Source organism: Dipodomys merriami, unplaced genomic scaffold, assembly GCF_024711535.1.
Source record: "Dipodomys merriami isolate MVZ:Mamm:240054 unplaced genomic scaffold, mDipMer1.0.p SCAF_138, whole genome shotgun sequence".
In the NCBI taxonomy this organism is placed as follows: domain Eukaryota; kingdom Metazoa; phylum Chordata; class Mammalia; order Rodentia; family Heteromyidae; genus Dipodomys; species Dipodomys merriami.
The window spans coordinates 2,928,209-2,938,759 of NW_027202693.1; the positions used below are offsets into that span (position 1 = coordinate 2,928,209).

General features: G+C 46.1%; 1 protein-coding gene across 1 annotated transcript in view; it reads right to left on the reverse strand.

Moving 5' to 3' along the window:
* Nucleotides 1–1,842, reverse strand: part of LOC138825615 (myocardin-related transcription factor B-like) — a 170,813-nt gene extending 168,971 nt beyond the window's left edge. Inside the window, exon 1 of the mRNA XM_070020321.1 lies at nucleotides 1,823–1,842. The gene's annotated coding sequence lies outside the window, so the exon portion shown is untranslated. The remainder of the gene's footprint in view (nucleotides 1–1,822) is intronic.
* Between the last annotated feature and the right edge of the window lie 8,709 nt (nucleotides 1,843–10,551).

Below are 10,551 nucleotides of genomic sequence, written 5' to 3' on the forward strand. Positions count from 1 at the left end.
GCAGGAAAGTCCATGAGACTCTTAGACTCTTATCTCCAATTAACTACTAAAAAGTTAGAAGTGGAGCTGTGGCTCAAGTACTCTACCACTTGGGCAAAAATCTGAGGGACAGCACCCAGGCCCTGAGTTCAAGCCTCAGGACTGGCACTTATACAAGGGGGGGGGGGAAGACAGAGAGGAAAAGAGGGAGAGAGGAAGGGAGGGGAGAAGGAAGGAAGGGGAAGAAAGTACTAAAAATCATTTTTGTCTTCTCTTTTATCTGCCTTTCTTTGGGAGGGTAAGGGGCACAGAAATAGAGAGACAAAGGGTAAACAAACACAGCAGTGGAACTCACTAGACACAATGCTGAAAATGAATTATACAACTTTGGGGGGGGTAGGGGTTGGGAGGGAAAAACTGGGAAAAAATGAGGGACAAAAAGAAATGCACTCTTTACCTCATATATGTAACTGTAAACCCTCTACACATTACCTTTAGAACAATAAGCATTTTTTAAAAAACCTTGACAACACCAAATATTAGAGAGGTAAACAGAGTTAGTGATGTCAAATTTAGGGCAACCAATTCAAAAGACAGCCTGGCGCTAACCCCTAACATGAAGCCTACACACTAGACACACACACAAGGGCAGCGTTTGCACAGGTGAATGTGAGAATGTGAGTACAGTACCATTGACACACGAGCCCTGGAGAAGCCCAGCTGAGCAGGATGCAATGCAGGAGAAGAGAAGCCAGCGCCAGCACACCACCAGAGCTAGCACCAGCACCTGCACAGGGGCCAGACTAATGCCAGGCAAAAACTCGAGGAGCCTCACCCAGGTAGGTTAGCCCTAAAAGTCACTCTTCATATAAACTCTAAGCACAACGCATACACATACATGCATACAACCCTTTTTGGAATACATAACAGTATTGAAACATTGTTATGATGACACAAAAAAGCAAGGAAATATTTAAGCCAGTAAACACTATGGCTGGGCAGGAAGGGGATACGGCAGTTCGTGGGTCTGAAATCGTTTGTCATGATCCTAGCATATCTGCGGGGAGGATGGCTTCATGGATATTTTAACTATTATTATTGCAATTATTATTATTATTGTTACATTTGGCAGTACTGAGGGTTGGTCTCAGAGTCTTGCACTTGTTAGGCAGGTGCTTTACCACTTAAGCCACACCCCCAGCCCTTTTTTCTTTAGTTATTTTCAAGGTGAGAGTTCTCCCTTTTGGCCCAGGCTGGCCTTGAACTGTGATCCTCTTGATCTCTAGCTCCTGAGCAGCTGGGATTAGTCAGGAGCCATCCCACCCAGGTATGTTCTGGCTTTGTTTTTGTTTTTGTTTTTGCCGGTCCTGGAGCTTGAACTCAGGGCCTCAGCACTGTCCCTGAGCTGCTTTTGCTCCAGGCTAGCGCTCTACACTTGAGCCACAGCACCACTTCTGGCTTTTTCTGTTTATGTGGTACTGAGGAATTGAACCCAGGGCTTCATACATGTTAGGTAAGCAGTCTACTGCTAAGCCACCTTCCCAGCCTTCTGCATTCTTTGAAAACAATAAAAGTAGGTCATGTATGACTCAATGTATATTTCATGGGCCTGTGCTTGTGACTGCTCCAGTTCTAGGCACCATTGGTCTAGTCTAAAAAAAAAATCAATTTGAAACAAGAGAAAATGGGATTAGAGGGGCCAGAAGAGCCCGAATCTGAGTGGAAGCTTGAAGATTTATCTCACAATGGCAGAGACCAATGGTTCCCAGGGCCTGGTCACAGCCGAAGCAGCATAAAAAGCCGATTCCAGGATCACTCTAAGAAGGAAATGAAGAAGACCTACCTGGAGGAGGCTTTTTCTTTGATCAACGTTGGCTTCCATTTCAGAACGGCTGTCCTGACAAAGCCCAGCGCAGTCAGCGACCACCTGGGGGTTTACGGGGGACGTGGGCTCCTGGTTTCTCTCGAGGACGATCGCCCCATCCACTCCTTGGCCCACCGAGTGCTGTCTCGCCCTGCAAGGCAGTAAGTGTGCAATAAGGCCTTACCTGGCACTTTGCCATAGAGAAGGATCTCTTTACAACCTGAGCAACCCAGGCTCCCAGCACCCCAGAATTCAGTCATGTGTATCAGAAGGCCAGGTGGGTTAAGGTTCTTCCAGGCAATGACTAGCTTTGAAAAAAAAATACTACCATACATTGATTTTTACAAATATGAAAGGTTGGCTCCGCTTTTCAATACTTTTTCAGTTCTGAGGAAACCAATCACTTGTTCACTCGAACCTATGGCTGCACTGTACTGCATAGCATACAGTAGATGCTTCATCAATGCATATGAAATAGTGAGAATGGTTTTCCCAACAATATTTTGGACGGACTTAGACTTTAAGTGATTTTGAGGAACCTGGATTTCAAGTGAAAATACCTGTTGAGTGAAACTGTCTTCTTTACAGTTGTCTTATTTATTTATTTGATTGATTGCTGGTTCTGGGGCTTAAACTCAGGGTCTGGGCACCATCTCTGAGGTTTTTCTTTCTTTCTTTTTTTTTTCTCAAGGCTTAGCACTCTGCCACTTGAACCACACAGCTCAACTTCTGGCTCTTTTTGTGATTAAGTGGAGATAAGAGTCACAGACTTTCCTACCTGGGCTGGCTTTGAACTGTGATCTCAGATCCCAGCCTCCTAAGTAGTTAGGATTAAAGACGTGAGTCATTGGTGCCTGGCTGTTTATTTATGTAAGTGTTCATTTATTTATGTTGCCAGTTCTGTGATTATGACTCAGGACCTCATACTTGCTCAGCCTCCTGAGCCATGCCTCTAGCTTGACCTTTTTTTTTTCTGTTTATTTTATAGACTTGAAATCTTGAAGACTTTCCTGCCAAGGCTGGCCTTGAACTATGATCTTCCAGATCTCAATGTCCTGAGTAGCTAGAATTATAGGCATGAGCCAGTTTAGGATTGTTTTTTAGATAGTAAAAATGGATCTGAAGATAAGCTTTGAGTTCAAGCCCTGGTATTGGCACAAGTGGGCAGTGCACATGGACCTAAAAGGCACTTGTGTATTTCTGTGTTATGTCAAAAGAAGAGATGAATCTTGGGAAACTGAGGAGGACATAGATAACAATAATGTGTGAGGGCAGCCACTGTGTAAGGACAGAATTTCAAGGTGTGTATAGAATCTGGTCAGAAACACACACACACACACACACACACACACGCACACACGCACACACACACACACAGAACAACAGTGACTGAAAAGATGAGGAGACAAAAATCCTCCTGCAGAAATAACCCTCTTGCTAATATGACAAGTTTTCTAGATTGTTGTGATACACACATTGAACTGAATTGAACCACAATTCCAGGGACGGACAAGTCTGGTTATCACAGAGGCAGAAAGGAAAAAAAAAAAAAAGAAGGAAATAAAGGGTTGTTGTTTGTTTGTTTTTAGCCAGGTGCTGGTGGCTCATGCCTATAATCCTACCTACTTGGGAGGCTGAGATCTAAGGATCACTGGTTCAAAGTTAGCTGGACAGGAAAGTCTGAGATTCTTATCTCCAATGAACTACTCAGAAAAAGCCAGAAGTGGTTCAAGTGGTAGAGTGCTAACCTTGAACACAAAGAGGCTCAGGGATAGTGCTCTGAGTTCAAGCACCAGGACCAGCAAATATAAATAAATAAATAAATTAATTAATAAAGGTCTTTGGTATAATTCCAGGCTCAAAATGAAAATAAACATGAAAGAAATAGCCAGGCATTGATGGCTCATACTTGTAATCCTGTAAATCCTAACTACTCAGGATGCTGAGTGCTGAGGATTATGGTTCAATCTCAGCTTAGGCAGAAAAGTTCTTGAGATTCTTATTTGCAAGTAACTACCAAAATGCTAGAAATGGTACTGTGGCTCAATGGGCTAGAGTACTAGCCTTGATCATAAAAGCTCAAGGACAGTGGCCAGGTCCTTAATTCAAGCCCAGGGCTGGTACACACACACACACACACACACACACACACACACACACACACACATACACCTCTCACACACACACGCACACACACCTCTCTCTCTCTCTCTCTCTCTCTCTCTCACACACACACACACACACACGCACACACCCCTCTCCTGTGTCTTAGCCGGCAGAAGCAAGGAATATTATCCAAGAAAGAAAAAGGGCTTTTACCTGCACCCAAAGGGCATTTTATCTTTAAAAAAATCCCACATGCTTTTTTCAGATCCTGAGCAAGTCTGTACATAGACACACTTTTCCCAGTTGAGCTTATTGACATTAAAAACCAGCCTGGCCATCCCTCCCTTGCTGGCTGCTGTTTTCTTTGACTAACCCCAACTGCCAAGTGACAGCTCCTCACCCTCCCATCTGAGCATACGTGTTCATCTTTCCCTAAATGAGCCCACTTGCCCGTGCACCGGGTTCCAAGTGTTAGATCACTCCATGAGTGCGCATTTTGTGAGTGGTCCACTCACTACTTGATTCCCTTTACACTTGTTGGAACTGGAGACAGATTTCCTGCTGCAGCTGCCTGCGGTGTGTGGGGCAGGGCAGGAAGAGCTGCTGCTTTTTCTTTGCTATGTAATGCTCCTCCTTCCTCCAGCTTCACTTTTCCTATTGCGTCCAGTCCTTTCCTTCTGGTAAGAAGGGAGTTGGGGAAAAACCAGTTATTTACTCATCAACATGCCCTGCTGGGAGGCTGAGTGGGCATTTGATGCCCCAATGCCGTGGTCCTCTCCCTGCCGGCTGGTCACCCCATTTTATATGCCTGTACCCAAAAGCAAGCAGCAGATCAATAGCAGATCAGAGAAATGGTAATGATGGATCAGTCCCGGGTCATTCCTCCCAGGAAGATGTTAGCTATTTCCTCTTAAAGAATAAGTGGCAGGCTAGAAAGGTGGCTCAGTGGTAGAGGGTTTGCCTAGCATGCATGAAGCCCTGGGTTCGATTCCTCAGTACCACACAACCAGAAAAAGCCAGAAGTGATGCTGTGGCTCAAGTGGTAAAACGCTAGCCTTGAGTAAAAGCAGCTCAGGGACAGTGCCGGGGCCCTGAGTTCAAGCTCCAGGACTGGCAAAAAGAAAATAATAAGTGAAGCTGAGAATGGGGGGGGGGGGGTGCATGCCTGTAATCTTGACAACTTAGGAGGCTGAGGTGGGAAGATCTTGAGTTCCAGGCCAGCCAGGGCTAGAAAGTGACTGAGACTCTTAGTTCAGAAGCAAAGCCAAACAGAAATTATGATAGTCTGGTTTGCACACGACAAACCACAGGGAGGAACTGAACTCAGGGCCTCCTGCATGCTATGTAAGCCTCCACTATGGTGCCATACCCCACCCAGCTCTGTCTTTAACTTTTTTTTTTTTTTTTTTTTTTTTTTTTAAAGACAGGGCCTCTCTGCTACCTTTGCCCAGACTGGCCTATACCTTAATCCTCCTGCCTCTACCTCCCAAGTACTGGAATTATAGGCGTGGTGCATTACACCTAGATAAACTGCACCGATTAAAGTGTACTTTGATGACATTTGACACATACGTGCTGTGAAATAAAAACAAAACACAACACTGCTAACAAGTATTTGCAATCCAAATCTGTTGCCTTGTGGGTTTGGCCAAGTTGTTTTTTGTTTTTTTTTTCCTCCTGGCTCTGGAGCTTGAACTCAAGGCTTGGGCACTGTCCCTGAGCTCTCTGGCTCAAGGCTAGTGCTCTACCACTTTGAGCCACAGCACCACTTCCGGTGTTCTGGCAGTTAATTGGAGGTAAGAGTCTCTTGGACTTTCCTGCCTGGGATGGCTTAGAACTGTGATTCTCAGATCTCAGCCTCTTGAGTAGCTAGGATTATAGGTGTGAGCTATCAGTGCCCAGTGTATAGCCAGGTTTGTTTGCTTGTTTGTTTTGTGTGTGTGTGTCCAGATTTTTAATCTCAATCTGGAAATTTCCATAGGGGAGATGCAGGGATCTGATGTCACCTACAAGCCCAGGGTTTCATGTGGGATCTCTGGTGGCATTTCAGCCCCCAAACCCACCTCATCCTCAAGGCATGTTTCCCCTCTGACCTGCAAGACTTCTCACCCCACCCCAGCTCTGACTCAGCGTGTCTCGGACTCCGATAAGAAGCAGTGAATCTGTCCTCCATTTGTTTATGAGTCATGCTGCAACCCAGACATCTGCACGCTCTCCCTCTACCCGCCCTCGGTTAGGCAGAGAGGCAGCTACGCCCCATTCAGGTCCAGGGCACAGCCATCCTTAGGTGTCCCGGACTCCCGCCCAGCACGTGACTCAATGGCACTCCCTACTGGCGAATCCAGGAACAACAATCGCTCCCACATGTCTGTGAGTCATGGATTTTGCAAAAGGCCTGGGATTTGGGTTATCTCTGCACCCTGTTCACCCCCGTCTATTAGTGACAGAGTGGAGTGTGAGTCACAGCTTTCAGCCAGGGCCCATACTGGAGCAATGAACCACAGAATTGCTGCAGGGCTGGATGTTCCTCCAGCTGACCTGGAGGTAAGAGCTCCAGGACCCCAGCAAGCAAGAGGGGGGTGTGTGTGTGTGTGTGTGTGCGTGCGTGTGTGTGTGCATGTGTGTATCCTAAGTGTGTGTGTGTGCATGTGTGTATCCTAAGCTCCAGGACCCCAGCAAGCGAGAGGTGTGTGTGTGTGTGTGTGTGTGTGTGCGTGTGTGTGTGCGCATGTGTGTATCCTAAAGACCTGGGTTCAAGAACAGCCAAAGTTACAATTCTTCTAGGCTGGGCGTGCTTTCCTGACAGTGATTTAAAATTCCTATACACGAGTCCTGGTGGGATCCTGGAGGATGGGGGGGAGGTGGCATGTGTTTCAACTGGAATTAATGTCACGATCGAGTGACACGAAGTGGATTTATCGGCTGTTTCAATGCACGGAAGCAAACTGTTCTGTTTTGAGACCGAGTCTCCATAGCAACGCAGCCGCCCCAGTTACAGCAAGCTTGGTGGGACCAAAATAAAAATCCTTCCTCACCAAGTGTTGGGGTTGGGTAGAGAGATGGCTGAGGGTCTGTCCACTGGCTTTCCAGTCCCAGGTGACATTCGCCAGTGCCTACTTTGGCTTCGTGCACTCTGGAAAGGGTTGCTTTACGTAATAAGAGAGGGACACGCACTCCCCAGCCAGCGCCAGTGCCCGCAGATCCTGCAGAGAGGACCTCAGCAAAGGGCTCATTTACCCACTCTGGCTTTGCCCTTTCTGCTCCTCCAGGCTGGGGTACACTCGGTACCATAAACACTGGCCTTTAAGAGGTACTTCAATACAAAGCAGCTCTTCTGAAGGTGTAAAGGGAAGACAAGCAAACCCATGTTTATTTTTTAACTCCACCCTCAGCTCCCCCAACACTGGGCTTTGGTTCCTTTAAGTATTTCTTCTCTCCTAGACCTCCCTTCTGGATTACCCACAAACACACACAGAAAATCACCTTTGACCTGCTGCTTGTCCCAGACTCTGGGTTTCCTTATCTCCATCTTCCCACAGCTTTGCAACACCCCCAGGCCTGGGGTGTGGCCCCACAGGACCAGAGTGTGTGCTGAGGCCGTGTGATTCAGCTCCCCTTCTCCCTCTCCCCCCCTCATTTCCTCCTTCCCCTCCTCTTCCTCTCCCATCCTCCTCACTTCCCTTCCTTCTTTCCTCCTACCAGCTGCTATCACCTCCTCTCTGTTCCACCTAAATGCAGCCATTTTAGGTTTCTTTAGGAGGCTGAACTTGTAGGAGTATGAAGCTGGGAATAGATTCATCGTGAAGCTGCAGTTACCAGAGCTCAAGGCAGTATTATTGTGAAGTATAATGTTCCCAAGAGTTGAAAACATGACTCATTAAAGGAAAAAAACCCAAACAACCCAATAATGAATTAATAAGGAAATCAGGGTGATGTTTAGAGAAAATCTGTTTAGAAGAAAATCAACAACCCAGAGATTTATTGTTTGGTTAAAGGGTGGCAGAAATGTTTAACTGCCCCCCCCCCAAACAAAAGTAAAAGTGTTTAAGAACACCCCTCCATCCACTATGTAGCCCAGACTGGCCTCAAATTCTGGATCCTTCCTGCCTCAGCCTTTGGAGTGCTGGGATTACAGGCATACACCACCATGCCTAGAACTTCTGTTGTTGGGATGAAAGAAAACTAAGTTGTGTTTTCTGTAACATATTTATAGCTACTTATATGAGAGTGGACACACACCAGTCTCCCACAACCGGTCCCTCGCCTTCCCACCCTGTCTCCCGTTCCACCAGAGCCTCTGGAATCATACCACCTGTATTTCACATTGTGGTTCCACTGTTCACTACTGGGCCCAAGCTCAGCCTCAGCACCACAGGAGACAAAAGTTCTTTTACAGCCAGGTGCCAGTGGCTCATGCTTGTAATCCTAGCTACTCAGGATGCTAAAATCTGAGGATCACAGTTCAAAGCCAGGCAGAGCAGGAAAGTCCCTGTAAGACACTTTTCTCCAGTTAACCACTCAAAATCCAGAAGTGGCGCTGTGATCAAAGTGGTAGAGCACTAGCCTTGAGCAAAAGAGCTCAGGGACAGCGCCCAGGCCCTGGGTTAAAGCTCCATGATTGACCAAAAAAAAAAAAAAAAAAGCATTATGATGGGAACTGGATGGTAGAGACACTAGAGCTCTGCAAAGAGAGGGTTCATTTGCCTGCCAGCCTTTATTCGGATATAAAAGTATTTAGAGAAATAACATTTCATTAAATGGGAACATGAGCTGGGCACTGATGGTACATGCCCATAATTTTTGCTTCTTAGGAGGCTGGGATCTGAGGTTTGAGGCCAGCCTTTGCAGGAAAGTCTGTGAGATTCTTGATCTCCAATTAACCACCAAGGGAGCTGTGGCTCACTCAAGTGGTAGAGTGCCAGCCTTGAGCAAAAAACTATGGGACAGCACCCAGGCCCTGAGTTCAAGCCCTAGTACAAGCACAACAACAACAACAACAACAAAACAAAACAAAAAAGGGACAGGATCTACACTTCAAAGTAGAAGCAAAGATAATGAAATGAGCCAAATTTTAAACGTATTAAAATGTTTCAAGAAATTGCAATCAATTCCATATGTGCCAAAAAGACACCATTTCTCCCAACATTGATGTCAAGGGTACAAGAGTATGTGGCAGGCGTGGAGAGAAGTTAATTTAACCCTTGGCGGGAGGGAGGTGGAGCGCACTGGTCTAGCCGTACTTAATGCATACAACAAACCAATTCCCTGCAAAGGACAATGGGAGTGGGGGTGAGGGCTTGGGCGTCTCCAGTAGGAAGGAGTGTGAACCAGGAAGGGAAAACAAGAAGAAAAGGAACTGATTCCTGAGGAAGCAGGGGGCAGTGAAGCAAGCAGCACCAGGAGGGGCTCGCAGGGCATTTCAGCTTTACTCAGATGCTGTGCATAACCAAGAGCAAAGATGACAGCCTCCAAATTCTCAGCATTTACCAATACATGGCAGGTAAATCATGCTTTCAGTGTGCTGTTACTTTTGTTTTGCCCCATAAGACGTTGAATACTGAATAAATATACATTTCATTAGGTACACGCACACAGCTCAGTCATGGGCAGATGTGTTACAGTTTTCATCTCCCTCCTCACCGAATCACAGCGGTGCAGCCACCAAAGCTGTTGGCGAGGCTGGATAGTCGTGTGCTCATGTTGCACATTGAATCAGAAAGCAAATAAAAAAGTTCCTGTTAAAGCCTGGCTGCATTTTAATCCAGTCAAGCCTGAGGAGTTTTCTTTATTTATTGGGTGCCAGGCCTGGGGCTTTTGAACTCAGGGCCTGAGTGCTGTTGCTTCTGGCTTTTTGGTGATTAAGAATCTTATGGGCTACCCTGACAGGGCTGGCTTCAAACCATGATCCTCAGATCTCAGTCTCCTGAGTAGCCAGGATTACAGGGGTGAGCCACTGACACCCAGCAGCAGGTCACTTCTTACTTACTGAGAACAGTTTCTTCTTGAATCATGCTAAGTTAATTTTGAGAGGCTGCATGACTGAAACAAGCAAAACTCAAAAGTGATTTTCTTGAAAATGGTGCTGTGGCTCAAAGTGATGAGAGTACTAGATTCTAGTGAAAAAAAACTCAGGCCCTACAACCAACCAAAAAAAAAAAAATCCCTTGTAAAACAGAACAATGTTGGTTTAACAGCATTACTCTTTTGATGAACATTAGTTCATCTATAATCTGCATAGTCATAATTCTTAAAAGAAAAAGGTGGAGTTAGTGAACATGGTTAGAAAATCAAGGAAAGCTTTCATCTGGCAACTGCATGCATCTGGCAACCTTTGGATCCTTTATCAAAGGTTGTTAGATGGATTAGAGCTCATTAGAAATTTGTGGCCATACTTAAAACACAGAGACAGAGTCAACCTATCTGCAGCCGGCAGCTCCCACATGGAATAGATTTACTCATTTATTTTTTTGTCCATTGTAGGGCCTGAACTCTGGGCCTGGGCGCTGTCCCTCAGCTCTTCGGCTCAAGGCTAGCGCTCTACCACTTGAGCTATAGCGCCACTTCCGGCTTTTTCTGCTTATGTGGTGCTGAGGAATTGAACC